General features: G+C 40.5%; 1 protein-coding gene across 2 annotated transcripts in view; it reads left to right on the forward strand.

The window, feature by feature from the left end:
- Positions 1 to 13,269, forward strand: part of LOC115456258 (LIM domain transcription factor LMO4) — a 160,259-nt gene extending 146,990 nt beyond the window's left edge. For both annotated transcript variants that reach the window (XM_030185252.2, XM_030185251.1), the window contains exon 5: positions 11,467 to 13,269. The gene's annotated coding sequence lies outside the window, so the exon portion shown is untranslated. The remainder of the gene's footprint in view (positions 1 to 11,466) is intronic.
- Positions 13,270 to 13,612: the final 343 nt, after the last annotated feature.

Consider the following 13,612-nt stretch of genomic DNA (forward strand, 5'->3'; position numbering starts at 1 on the left):
TCTTTAATAATTTTGCCAAATGAATTATATTATACGATTTATAATTTTAAATAAGTCCATACATTTTACACGTCAATCCGTTTAGTAGTCAGAATATTACATACAAAGCTAATAAAAAATAAATAATATTTAATTACCGCCAGGCAGAATTATCAATGCGAAACATCTAGATTGTTCCACACAGCAGTCAAATTTAGTGTGGCTGGTAACAAAGGGCGTGTCGTAGGTGCCGTCGCTACCGCAATCCGCGTCTCCAATTAGGCTAATGGACACCACCCGACCTGCATTCATACTCGAAATCCTCCACACCAAGCTGCAGCTAATTTTCGCCTTAAACGTCACTATTCGCACACACCGGCGTCGAAACGCCGCTCGCGGCTCTCATCAAAAACGTCAATCTGTATTTAAGCTAATGATAATGCAAATATTTAAAAACATACATTTCCGCGCAATTACTGATAACGTTAATGTAAAGACGAAAATGTTATTTGGCTTTTTGCGTTACCTTCATCGGAATATGACGACGGAATATAATGAAAAAGAAATTTTGCCGTCGTGGTATGCGGGGCTAATTATATTGTGCCGACGTGATAACGCTAAGTGATTTTTTCATGTGCCAATTGTTTTCCGTCACGCTGTCGGACGCTCGTCTACGTGGCATCCGGCTCGGCGTGCATCGCGACTCATTACTTCACTAATGGAGGCCTTAATGAACCAATCTAACAGATTGCTCTCGAATCTTCAGCCAACACCGCTGATTTGAAAGCACCCAGCGAGTTGCCACGCTCGCGCCGCTATCTTTTAAATTAAATACCTACAGAACAGAAACCGTGGCAGACGGCGAATTAACGTATTTCGATTTTCATAATCGTAATCATATTTTAATTATTAATTTGAACGCGTAACTTAATTAATCTCGCTCGCAGGCTAATGCCGACCGTGCAATGATCCGCATTATTAAAGAACCAAATTAAATTTGTTTGGCGGCTCGACACGCGGGCACTAATCGCCAAGGTTAAGTCGCGACTTGAAGCAAACTTGTTCACAACTCCATTTTGTAGCTCCGTTTGTGCGACTCGGGAAGTTATATTAAAAGGTCCACAGTAATTTTCTTGACAAACACGATGAATAATGAATGGCGCAATATAAAATTCGGATTGAGGAGGGCGCGCCTTCATGTGTCCCGACATGTTTGTCTCTCTTAATTCTGTGTGTTTTTGCTAATTGAGTCCCGCTTCGGCATCACCTGAGCCGTACGGCTTCACCTCTCCGTACCTCGCGAGTCGCGTCTCGTGCTGATCAATTATTCATTAAGAAATGTTAATTAAGAGTTTTACAAAAGGAACATAGACAGTCGCGTGGCGTGGTGGCGGCGTGTTGCGTGGTCGGGCGACGGGCGGCCCACGCGTGACCTCACCCGTCATATGAAACAATCACTCCCTTTTCTTGCGTACTCCATGCGAACTCAATCAACTCCAAACTCAACATAAGGCGCAAGATTTATGATCGACACAAATCGAATTGACTAACAAACAATATCGTATTCGAAGCCGTACGTAGCATACGATACGAGTATATCAATATTGCAGGCGCTATTAATACGTCCGTCTCATGAGCGGGCGGTACTCCGGGCGACCCCCCACCGCACCCCCACACCCCTCAGTCGCCGCTCTTAATTGAATGAGGAGAGGGAATTGTTTCCCAAAATGAAACAATTAATTGTGCAACGGCTATTCCGCCTTACATGGATAATACGTTCGTTTATGGCCTCCTAACGCGGCTGCACGCCGTCCTTTATTGGACACACTCTAGGAATTTGTGTTCATTGAAACTCGTATCCAAAACTTAATAGAGAATTTATAAAGATGTCTCTTTGTGTTTCGAGCGGGAGTGTTTTTGCAGCTGGCCTCTGGCGTATTGCACTGACGACGTTTAAAGGCTTTTATGTTTGTTATACAAAACCGTGGAATATTTGTGTGTTAAGGAAGCTCGTGCATTATTCTGCCATTTCACCACGGCGTAGTGAGCAGAGAGCAGTGCAGTGTGAACGAGCCACTATCCGCCGCGCCGGCCTGTTAGTTTCAAACGAGACGTTTAAAATTTTCATGGTCAGGTCATAGCACGTGTAATGCGGTTATACCGCGTTGTATTCAACGGTATACGCGAACATGTGGCGCATTCAACTCGAAGACGCGTCGTAAACCGCCTTTACGCCTCTCCGCGAGAGCTTCCCCAAACTTTTCATATTCCCGTCCGTAAAACGAGCCAAAAAATACGACCAACGAAAAACATTGTAAATAGAAGGTTATCGACGCGCCGTACTCGTCTGGGAATTAGTTTTAAAACATAGTTTTAACTGTGCTCGCCGGCGTCCGAAATTACCGGTTTTTCCGTTTTAATGCCGCGCGTCGGAGTTGTTTCGGTCCACATTAAATTGGCTAATTTAATCAGGCCGAAAGTAAACTTATTTTGGTTTGATAATTGATGGGATTCGGCGTTAATTGTGTTGAGGATGTGAGGGATGATCGGAATATCGGTTATGTGCATAGTGCAGGAGCGGCGAGTGGGTAGGAGTAGTGGCTGGGTGTTTGTTGTATCGCACTCGGCGCCGGGCGGGGTGGCCGCGTGCGATACCGTACCGAGGGGCACACATTCAATTTGCTATTTATCCGGGAATGGATCTAAGTCATTACTTAGCTGAGCGAGAGAGATGGGAACGGGATGCACTGGAAATTACACAATGAGCTTCAGACTGCGCCGGTTCACTAACACTGGCGCATGTACTTTGACTTAATTATATCAATAATTCGGTAATGTAAAAACTTTTTAAAGATTTTAACATACCAAAAAATCTTTTCGTTATTTAAATTTTTCTTAGTCACCAATTTCTACGATTCGTCTAGGAATGTCCATGAATAGTTGTTACTAAATATCGTTAAGTAAGATAATTTGTCAGTACGTCGCCGTTTCTTAAAAAAAAATTAAACGGCATTCCCTTCTAAAATAATATAACAAACACGCGTGATACACAAAAGTATACACATGGTGGCAGCTTGATGTAAAGTTAGTCCAAATCTGGGTTATGATAAACCCACCACCATTAATACATTTATAGCCTCCAAAAGTAACCTTCCTGAACATGTGCAAAATAATGTTAACCTTCCTCATAAATACATCAAAATTTGCAAAAGTTCTTATATATAATTTTTATATGATATCGGCTAGAAAACTAACGTATACTTACATTATGTCGTATAAATATTTAAATGAATATCCCTTTCATACATTTATAACATACTCAAAACCAACAAGTTGTTAAAGCACCCATTCAAAACAATTCGTTTAGCCGTCGCATAGAGTCAACAAACGCATGGCCAAACAAGTAAACTTATTTACTCTAATTACATCAGGCTAATTTGATATTTGGTAAAGTTATACAAAAGAGTTGCGCGAGGGTTAGGCGGTGGTCACAGTGACCGTCGCTCGAGGAGCGGAGGAGCCGCCAGGGTGTCGGGCTTGCGGCCCTCAATCACAGGAAGTGCGCCATCTCATTGCGGAAGTGGTTTGTGTCGTCGTCCCGCTCGCACGGGCTCTCGCGCTCGCAGCCTCGCCGCCCGCCGCCCGCCCGTTGTGTTTTGTAAACTTGCGCCTCTAATGGACGTGTTCGTCTGCTTGATACACCACGATCGAATGCATTTCGCTTGATGAAAAAAAAACATCGAGGATTTCACGTGTGTTCCAATATTTTTAATAAATCTATCACTATCATCATTTTAGTGTCATTTGCGTAATGAACACGAATACTCTTTTTATATCCGAAAACTATCACGTAAATTGCTCCGCTTCCGTTGCTTTTTCATTAATAAAAAAAACTGCAAATAAATGGAAAGCGAGATTTGCGTTGTGTAATTTACTAAATATGTACATTAAGTTTGATTACACTTAGTTTAATGTTATTTTAAGTAATTGCAGTGTTCCATTTTGTGAAAATAAAATAATTAAGTGGAGTCTTGGCGGGGTTTTGATGTTATCGGCGCTGGGCGGCGCGGTTACGCACCTCGGCGCGTCGCACCCGCGCGGGAACAGAGCCGGGTCCGGCGCGGCGCGGCGCCCCAGTCGACTGACTCGCCCTACTGCCCCGCGTGTTATTTACGGAATTGTTACGGAATGTTGTGCACTCTTCCTCAGAATGAAAATGATTATCAGTAGGTTTATGAAGTTTTGTATTATTTATGATATATAAAAATCTATGACTCATATATAAGCTATAACAATTAATTGCAAAACAACCTTTCGCTAACACGCAACATGAATTCTTTAATTGCATAAAATGAACGTATAGGTACAAAGGATTCCTTTAAAAGTAACTTCATATAACTAATTAATATGCAGACTCGCGCACAATCAACTGTTCAAATAGCCCACAAGTGCAATCTGAGACGACCTTACAACAATTAGACACGGCCGGCATACAAATATAACATACATTAAGTAATCCACTTTTATTTTCTTTAATATTGTGTAACAACATATCACCGTAGTGTTATATGGTATTTTAATATACAACTATTTTATAATTAAGACACTCGTGTTCCTATTATTAAAATAGCAATCGTATGTGAAAAAATCCGAAATTAACACGTTTCGATTAATTGCTTTTTTCACAAAAATATGTAGAAAATATTCAATTAACAAAAACTGCAAAAACCAAATTTTGTGATTTCAATAACGTACATTTTTCTATAAAACAATATCAGTCGCGCTAGTGTTCACAATATGGAAACAAAAGAGAAACGTGATATGTTGATATAACAACGCGTGTATACGTTCAGTGTAATTTAAAGTTAGGAGTACACTAGAGCGGAGTGGTGCACTGATAAGGGCGCCCGATTAAAATGAATCACAACGGTGCCGCTAATTGGGCTGGCCTGGCGGCTCATCCAATTAGCCCGGACTTAGAAACCCGTGCCCGCAGGCCGCCGGGACTGGCGCAACCCCCGCTCTAATCTACCCCGTCTGCGCCGGTAATATGAAACGTCACAAGATTGTGTACTCGCTTTAAAGTTTTATGTGTCGGCCGGCGGTAATTGAACTCAATTGAGACTATATAACATCTAACATGTCTACATTTTAGTATCTGTCGCCCCGTAGATATATGTTTCATTTTTGCATTACGGATTCTGTTGGAAACGTCACACCGTGCCCCGCCGGAGTCGCGTAATTTAAGGACACATTTTGGAATGTTGATGAAAAGTCAGTTGTTTAGGCGAGGCGCGGTAACGAGTCGCTTCAAGATTTCGCGACGCCTTTAATGACATCGAAGTCGGTGGCGCAGGCTCGCGTGCGCAATTCTTGTTATTTCTTTATTACAAAGGAGTGCCTCATTAATTTGGCAGCAGCCCCTCAGGGTTGAGAGAGTCGCGAACCCTTGACCTCGTTCGCGAGAGCCCGCGATACTGTGCCGAATTGAAAAGCTTACGCACCTAGCGATACATAATTAACGATCCTCATTACTGCGTAACAGATATACTGTGCCGTGCCCCGTCCGCCCCGCTCTAACACGACGCGACACCTTCCGATACTTTGCGAACGGCACAAACAACTGCGCCGTCGTCTAACAACTGAAATCGACATAAAAGTCAAACTTAGATCATTCCAGTCGCGGATATAATTCCTTGACTCATCGTTCCAGTTAGACAGTTTCTATTATCCTTAATAGCGTCCGTAAGAGTTTAAAACGGCTCGGATAGTAAAACTTGTTCTCGGAAAGTGTTCGCGGCCCATGCACAGACGGAATAACACGAAGTTCGATATTGGATGCAGTTTTATGGGACGAATTCGATAGCAACGCGAGCTCGTGAAAAAAGACATTCGCGTCAGATAATCGAGAGTTGAAAATTATAAAGTGAAGTTAATTTGGAGGAGAGCCGCGGCGGTAAAAAGGCTAATGAACGTAGGCACGGCGGCGACCGCGGCGCGGACGGACGGAGCGCCGTGTCCGCGGAGTCGTGCATTTTTAATGGCTCACGCTAGCACACTCACTATTAATATTTACCGAACACGTCAAGAGGGTGCACTTTACCTTTTAGTTAACTAGCGTCCGGCCGTTCATTAAATTTTCACGCGCGTCAGTTTCGGGCGAATTTTCCGCGGCGCTGACCGGCCGGGCCGCCGATAACGAGAGCGGACCTCGCTCGTTACCCGCCGCGCCCGCGCCCGCGCCCGCCGCCGCCTCCGCGCCCGTCCGACAACCCGACCAAATTTTATTAATAATAAACTGTAACTGAAACGGTAGCTTTGAAGTAAGAAACCGACTTGAACACTCGTTATCGAGAATTATGCGAATTCCTTTGACGTACATACACAGTTACATTATTGTAATTTTATAACCTGATCGATTTGTATTCACATCTATTAGGTATTGTAGAAAGAGTTTTCATACTCCGACATACTAATAAAAACGCGCTGGCCAATCATAATTTCAACGTAGAATGTTCCCTTCCCATTTATACCCACATTAATACCAGGACTAGTAACATTTTCGCAGCTCCGTGATATATCAATGTTAATTAAATAAATCTGTATCAATCAGCATTAACCCAAAAATAATACATCACAAATTAACAATTCTAAAACAAGCGTTTAATTGCGAAACATTTAATGCACTACAAACAGAAGAATAAACAAACAGAATCGCATTATGAAGACATCGGTGTGATGAGAGCGCAATAATGACTCGCGTTGAAGGCAATGTTTGTCAGTAGGTTTCGTTAATGCACGGCTATTGAGTTATGTGTTGGAATGAATCATGTTAGAATTTCGATACGAATAACATAGGCTCACGCCAAAATCCTGGCAAGAACAGAGGTTGTTATTACATATCATGAAATGGCTCTAACAATTTGTAACTGTCTGTAACTTCTTGGAGCAAATTGCACTGATTATGTAAATATAAGTCAGTTTTTCTAAACAAAAATTATTTTAAAAATGCACTTTTGTGATTGGCTAGCATACTAGAGAAGCAAACTTTATTAACGAATCAATTAGTTGAAGTTATAATTTTCTCATATTCGCGTCCCTATTACAAAACTGAACAACGCCAAAATCTTACCCACTAAACTACGTAGAGGTAAAGATAGCCCAATGTCAATAATTAGACAATACTACTGAAAATATACGTTAATATAAATATATGATTGACAAGAGTCTTCTGTCTTCGCTCTGTCAGTGCTTTGGTGGTGCGTGCCTCGGCCGCATGAATAAGCAATGAGCGCGCGCGCACGCCACGCGACAAACGGCCGCGGCGCACGCGATCCGCCGCCACCCCGCCCGCCCTGCATGCCGCCGCCCGCCCTAATTTATTACCGCCCGCCTTATCCAAACGCTCACTATCACTCTTCTATCTTACCTTACCATACCTTTACGCCCTTCGCGTATTTATTGCAATCACGTATTTGACAAATTGTGTCCGCTTTGGTGTCTTAATTGTATTATTGTTTTTATGTAAAGTTTAATACGTTAGATCATTTTATATTTGCAACGTAGTTAATATTTACGATAGCTGAAATTATATAATTTACTCTAAACGTAGTTTATACAGCGGATGTTATAACATCTTTCAAGAACCGTGCAAAAATACATTTCTAGCGAAACCGTAAACAGTGTTTCCGCACAACTACAAACGTATTATTTTGACTGGGACTACAAACAGTGTTATATTTAGAACAGAACCTTAAGAGGATTAATATTGGTATCCAATGAGAGCTCCCTCCTACTCGGTCGGACCGATAGACAGCGGCGACAAGCCGAACTGTTTGCCGAGCGCTCGACTGAACCTACAACTATTAAATTATTTAGGCCCAGTCTTGCATTGTCTCGCGAAAGTCTGCCGGCGGGACTGTCGCCCGCCCGCCAATATAAACAGTGGTTACAATCGAATAGGAATGTCCCAAATGTGCGGGTATCGCTCGCTAGGAATCGTTTTGTATTGAGTTAGTGCCCGAACGCGTCCCTGTGTTTGCTCAACTAGTTAATGGAATGCCGATGGGCCATTGTACCCGTACAAGCGTTTTCTATTCAATACTCGATATTAAATTGGACATATACAAACTTAATTTCTTAAAGGCACTACACTGAACGTTTATTGCCCGTTTCGAAATAAAAGTGTAGAAAAAAAGGTTGCAGTTTGCTGGTTATTTTCGTTCCTGTGTTTTAGAATTATACGTGGTGCTTTTGTCTGTAATATGTTAAAGCTTTTTAAAGTTTGTTGTTATTTGTGTAAGATTTTTATAGCAGTCTGCTATTTATGAGATTTGGTTCTTTTTATTACTGTCGTTGGTATTGAGGCAAGAATTAAGTTTTTCCATAAAAAATTGTACTTACATTAAACTTATTAACAAACGTTATCCATTTCAAAACCGGAAAACAATATAATATTTATGATTGCATGCCCAATTGTCAATTCAATTCATCCATTCCATCTATTTTCTCGCAAAGCCTCGGTCATCAAAATGATGTTACCGTTGGCAATATTTTCCGCTATAGCACTACCGTACAAAACGATATGAAAATGCTACAATATGCATCGAAATAACAAAGGTAAACATAAAAAATTTGCTTACAAAATTTGTTCGTATTCGTCATAAAATTTGTTCCGTATCAGTGGTTTTACGACGAACGCCTGTTGTAAACCTAAATAGTATTCGCCTTGTATGATTACCGTTCGAATATAGGATATTTTGTATTTATTGCGAACATCCGCTAAACGTAATGCAAGTTTGACAACCTTAAAACATTAATACTGCTAATATTACTGCGAATTTATTAACCTGAGACTTCGAAGTGGCTTAAAAAATAACTCACATTTCTAAGAAATGTACACCATAAAACTGTCAAAGTTTAATAACAGTATAACTCGTAGAGTTTAGTTTAACTTTTCATTGTTTAATGTAGAATAAGAATCGTTGCTTCCAACCCAGGGCATATCAGGTTTCGGTCATTACGGACTGCAGCCGGGGTCGAGCGCCGACCCCCGTGCCCTTGACCCCGAGAAAATGCACCTCGCCATTACCACTGCTAATGATCATTTTATAGGGCATAAATTCGCTTAGACGGAAATATACTACGCAAATCTACATAATTGAAATTACAAATTTTATTGCACACCGTTAATTAATTGCGAAACTGTTTTAATTAATTAATCCATAAATGAAAATGGTTGAATTTGTGTTTTAGATGATTCCGGTTGTATCGAGCAGAATTACGTATTACACTGAGGAGTACTTACATTTGTGATATTAATTGTTTGCTAGTCCTCGCAACAAGACAATGTTATTGTATCGGGGGATAGGTAATACGTCACCTACACAAAGCTATACATGTTTAATTAACGCCATTCCTAATTCATAATCCGACAGTGATAAATTAGACAGTTCCGTCCGCTCGTAATTAGGTACGCAATTATCGCGACCCGTTTGAATTCATTAATACAGAAAGTAGGTGCGCGGTGCCGCGGTGGGCGAACGTGATTTATTAGTCGCGTGGCACTGTCTCACCGATTCTAATTAATATGGCATTACTTGAATATCGTCCGGTACCGTGTCCCTACTTTATCTAGCTGGTGGCCACCACTCGCCCCGTTCGTTACATTTTTTAACGGTACACCGCGTGAAATAATTAATCAACCGCACAAGATCCTCATATTGCTCCCCCGTTCTATTATTAGGCAATAAGCGTGTTTTCCGCGGCCGCCGGCGGTCGTAATTGGAAACCCTATACGGCTATTTAATTTACCTAGCCGCCTGAGCCGCGCCACCTGGCTCGATGGCGAAACAATTGCCGAGCGCCTAATTATATTTTAATCGCAACATGCCTCCCGCACGGGGCGGCGCGCCGCGGCCTGCTCGGGGGCCCACTGCCGCCCGCTTGTGAGGCTCGTGGGGGTCACACCACTAATTCATTTGTGCGGCAAGCCTCGTCCAGCGCCGCGCTGCCTCCACTCCTTGTTTATTCTCATAGGAGAGTTTAGGTCTCCTAAAGCAATACCGACGCTTAAACATATTAACCAAAGCGTTTACGTGAAGGGTTTAATTATACACTTTACGTTCTGGGCTACAATGGCGTCAAGTTAATTAAGTTCTGCTTGTTTAAAGTCTTTACGTAGATTGTAGCTTTTGAATAAATTTAATTTATGCATGAAATTTCGTCTTTTTAATTCGTATTTGCATTGTGGTCGATGTGTTGGCGCGGCGCAGGCACATTGCACACTGTACACTGCATAACGCAGTGCGAGCCGCGCGACGGGCTTGTTCTGGCTGCAATTAAATCGTCCTGCTATCAAGTGCAATAAATATTAAAGTTACAATATCATTGTTAGAACACGCTATACGCGAGCAGCTGTTGCCGCGAACTATGCCAATTGTGTGGAGGCTTTTGTACGCGGCATTTACTATGTAACTATTGTTACAATGGGCATACCAACAGACTTACAAATCAATTCAACGCCCGATCCGTATAATTGTCACATATTTGTTGTGCTCCACGTGTATCTGAAACAATATCAACAATTAAACCGTATTTTATACAACGGGGGAACAATGTTAGTGTCTGGATAGCGGCCTCCTACGTCGTGTTCGTAAACAATTTCTCAACGATGTGAGAAAAATGGACGCTAGCGGTGGTCTGCACCGGTTGCCTGATATACAGCCACTAAATGCTTTAGAAACAATTACTTTAGAAATATTGCCGATTTAATGCTATTGTGGATCTCTAACATTTATTAAACAATATGTTCATCTCATGTATACCCTGGCGAACTATGACATCTTATAAACTGTACATTATTAGTACTTTATTGTAATCAGAAACTTATTTTATGTTCTTTTAATTATATTTACGGATTATATTCGTATATAAACAATGTTTATTATCTCATTTGCATTAAATTCTCATCTCTAAATATTCATCTTATTACAGTAGCTTTATGCATGTATTATGCATCGAAAAATGAGACAAGTTATATCCTATCGCAAGTCGTATTTAAATCTTACAATTTTATTAATAAATTGGGTATGGAGCTCAAGATAAACTTAAAGTTTAAGCGAGTTTAGACTAACATAAACAAGAACGCTTACACATTCGTAGTGGTACGCTAACGCGCCAAAATTATAACCAGCATGTTCTCGGGCGACGTGCGATGCGATTTAGAAGCGAACTGCTCCTGCGCCCGCTCTGCATTAGCGTGAAAGCCTTCTTGTGCCGGCCGGGCGGGAGCGAGCTGCGCATTGGCCATTAGCGTGATTAGAGAAGTGCCCCCCCACCCATCCGCGAATTCTTTAGGCCTCTCATCTCATAATACTACATATTTCATTATTTATGTAACATATTTTCTCGCTTCAATACACTCTCTCGATTACGTGAGATAAGTTGAAGGTTTTATCCTAACGAGTGAATTATGATTGTTCGCAGATGATGGCTTGTTCGTACTTAAGCGCTGCTGGGGTGAAGCCCGAGCCGGGTAACGCGGCTTATTGGACTCCGCCAGTGTTGCCGAGCTGCCACGCGCCTCAGATGGAAGGTCCGCCGCTGCCTTATCCTCAGCCGTTCGCGCGGCCGCCGCTAGTTGCTCTGGGCCTGCCGCCAGCTCCGGCGCCCTCGTCCAGCCAGTACCACGAGCCGGCGCTCGATCTGTCGACCACGTCGCCATCTCTCAAGTCTCACCTCCCGCCCAGTGAGGAGGAATCAGAGTGACAGTGTTGTGCTAGACGATGAACTAATGACGAAAGAAACTTATTACTCTCGAGTTGTTTCGTCAGTAATAATTTTCCGTAGTCAGTGAACTGTTAAGTTATACTTAGTACCTAATACATATTTAATTTCGGTTGTGAAAATGGCAATTTATGTAAAATTTAACTTGCTGTATGTAAATTTCCAATTACTGGTACTTAACAGATGTGTTTAACACAAGCGTGTTATCTAATGTAAAATATAATGAAACTGCGAAGATTAAAGTCTATGGCATATCTTATGTAGTAATACGCGTACTATATATTGTGTATTTCATTGCTCGAATTTGAACAATATTTTTTAAATCGGCGATACGTAGTATTTTAAAATCAAAAAATAAGTATTATATTACAATTTATCACCTTTTTATCTTCAGCTGCACAATGTACATGAAATATTTTAAATACGGGCCGAAATCATAAATAAATCAATCTTCTTGTGCCAAGGTTGCAATGTTACCTTCATCACACATAATGTTCTAAAATGTTTACCAACTACATTGATTTTGGCTTTCCTCTTGTTGACACCACTCTCATATTTCCGTTTCAATATATTCATCTTCGCGAACCAGTACCATTATAAAACTATATTAATTAATAAATTAAATAATCGCTGTTGGATAATTATATGGCTTTTGCCAGTTACGATATGTTTACATATTTGTTTGACATGTAAAATTTAAGTTTTTGCGCACGTGTCTCTGTGATTTACAATCGTGTAAATATATCGAATTTTGTTATTTCATTATATAAACTACGATCCAGTTCAATCGCTCGTTAACATTCGTTCATGTTGTAAATATTAGTGTAAACCTAGTAGCCGTAAGTAGACACATCTTGTACCTAAAGTTTGGGCGCAAAACTTCGTAGCAATAATTTTGATGCCAACGTCTTTAAACTTTAAATTCGAGTTACTAACGGTCTCTGTATATATTGATCTACGTTTTACTATCGATTAACTCATTCGAATCGATTTTAAATGTATACAGTCGTATGTAAGTTTAATTAAACGCTAACATTCCCTTCTATGTGTCTCTTTACGTAGATAAGTCAATGCATCGCTAAATATACCATAACTTATTGTTTTATAGAATATTGTAAATGTGTCCGAATAAATGTATTATAACCGCCGTGACTAAACGTGACTTTTGTCTTTTTAATATTGTTTTCATAATTCGTGGCTATAAAATATAATGAATGGTTGTCTATAGGTGTAATTTGGGATGAGAAAACATACAACATAATGTTAGCGTTTAGTGAGTCTTGCCATCTAAAAATAATGTTTAATTTACTGGAAACTGCACAGGCTTGAGGCTGACGGCTGTTCGTGAATTCTTACCAACTTTTAAACGCTAGTTTGACCTAAAGTCTGTGCCGGTTTTTTAGATGAAATGACAGTTGTGGTGTTACCATTACGTAAAGAAAGAACACACATAGACTAAGGACGCCGGTGAGAGAAGGAGAAAATAAAATTTTGTAAATTAAAGCTTTGTTTTTATTATATTCCCCTTAATTTTTGTTATTTTGTATTTGCAACAAATTGAAAATTGCAGAATCTCAGTATATATTCAGGGTGAGGAAAAGATACAACTAACCGTACTTTCTTTTTACATAAAATCTTTGTTAGAATCTACCAATTGCACCACATACTAAAGATACATTTACTGGTACATATGTATTTATATTTTATTTAATACCTTTTTTAAATACGGAATCTCTAGTACTCTATTTCCGCTACATTTAGTATCTTCCGAAATATTTACGCCAGAATTATATCTTGAACTTCTGGTGATCAGTAATCTGGTAAATCACTGCTAGTGTCAACAACA

This window comes from Manduca sexta, chromosome 23 (assembly GCF_014839805.1).
Source record: "Manduca sexta isolate Smith_Timp_Sample1 chromosome 23, JHU_Msex_v1.0, whole genome shotgun sequence".
Lineage (NCBI taxonomy): Eukaryota > Metazoa > Arthropoda > Insecta > Lepidoptera > Sphingidae > Manduca > Manduca sexta.